The sequence below is a fragment of the Alligator sinensis genome, unplaced genomic scaffold, assembly GCF_000455745.1.
Source record: "Alligator sinensis unplaced genomic scaffold, ASM45574v1 scaffold2427_1, whole genome shotgun sequence".
NCBI lineage: Eukaryota > Metazoa > Chordata > Crocodylia > Alligatoridae > Alligator > Alligator sinensis.
This window is the reverse complement of record NW_005844035.1, coordinates 18,211-19,929: the sequence shown is the minus strand read 5'-3', so window position 1 is coordinate 19,929 and position 1,719 is coordinate 18,211. Positions and strand designations below refer to the sequence as shown.

The window sequence follows — 1,719 nt, the reverse complement described above, 5'->3', positions numbered from 1 at the left end:
GGTTGCAATTGTTTGAGGATTTTCCATACAGCAAGGAACAGATCCTGGAGCTGGTGGTGCTGGAGCAGTTCCTGGCCATCCTGCCCCAGGAGATGCGGAGCTGGGTGTGCGGGTGCCACATGGAGACCTGCGCCCAGGCCGTGGCCCTGGCCGAGGGGTTTCAGCTGGGGCAGGCGGAGGACGAGAAGCTCCAGGTGAGAGCCTTTGTTTGGTGCCATCTGCACCTCCACGTGTCGGGGGATGTTCCCCCCCAGATCCCGGCTCCCCAGTGACACATGTATCTCGTCCCCAGGTCACCGTGCGTGTGAAGGTTGTCACAACCCAATTAAGTAGTGCCCATGCCACAAGCAAGAGGTACCATTCCGCACTAGGTTAACTAAGGGTTAACTTAGACCCTTAGTTAACCTAGTAACAGCCTCCTTTGCTATACATGCCAACATAAAGAGATTTATAACTGCGACACTAACAGAAATGAAACTCTAACCTTCTGTGCTTTACATAAATCATTATAATTGGTCAGAGAAAACAGGGAGTACCCCTGTGATAATACCCGAGCAAAAACCGCTATATAATTGGAGATTCTAATTAAATTTATGACATGGCGAAAAGCAATTGGTTATTACACAAACAAAACCCCGCTGCATTTCCGCCTAGTCGGAGAGCAACTCCGTATACACCTGGAGACCTCTGAACATACGTGTCAGAGTAACTCACAATCTGATCAATTGCCAGTTCCCCGTCTTTGATCCAAATTGAGATGTAAATCAACGACTGCCGGCCCGACCATTCTGCGCGAACACTTTTGCAGACCGACCTCATGAACTCTAAGCTGTAACTAACCAAGTATCTTTGACCTCCGTCTTTCAGCACCTTGATGGTGTAAGTAAACAATCTTGCTTTGCAACCGATAAGCGTCCGCCTAATTAATTCCACTCCAAGCATCACAAGTACCCACCTGACGGCCTCTAAGGCTCCGAACCCTTCGCTGCAGTGCACGGCAGCGACAAAGGTCAAGGCGGTGTCCTCAGAAGAGACGCAGCCCCCGGCAGCCCTGCCAGAGCCTGGTGATTCCTGGCGGCAGCAGCCAAAGGCCCGTGGTGAGGACAGGCCTCTGGAGGAGGCAGGAGAGCGGGAAACCCCAGGGCTCCATGTCGCCAAAGAGGAGCCCCACCCAAACCCGGAGTCAGGTCCTTACCCGCCTTTTTGATGTACAAACTTAACATGGGCTCAACACCCAAAGAGTAGCAGTTACCTCCCCACACCCCCCGCCATTATTAGTGTTGGGTGCTGGGTTTAGGTCAGTTGAGTTTGGGGGACAACTAAATAGAAAACAGGGTGGGAGTGGGTTCGCAGGCTCCAAACAAGTGCTGCACAGGGGACAGCGAGTGGAGCAGAGAGGGCAGTAGCTGGTGGTTCTTGAAGGAGTCCAAGGAGCCACGGCCAGGTGAGGTGCGGGATGAAGTCCCGGCGTGCAGTAAGGAGCCTGAGTGGCTGTTCTGCGGTTGGGGTGAGCGGTTCCAATGTCTGCCCCTGTCCGGGACAGGGCTGCGAGGTTTGTACCTGAGTGGCTGGGGTGGGACAGGGCTCTGGTCCCTGTGGGTGGTCTGAGGCCCAGGATCTTTCTCACTCCCTGCACCGCTGTTCTCAGACAGATGCTTTAGGTGACTGGCTCTTGCCGTGCTGCCATGGTCACAATCAGGGATCAAATTGCTGTTCTAA

The 1,719-nt window shown here is 53.6% G+C and overlaps 1 pseudogene; it reads left to right on the top strand.

Moving 5' to 3' along the window:
• Positions 1 to 11: 11 nt before the first annotated feature.
• LOC106723453 overlaps positions 12 to 1,719 on the top strand; it is a 12,760-nt pseudogene continuing 11,052 nt past the window's right edge.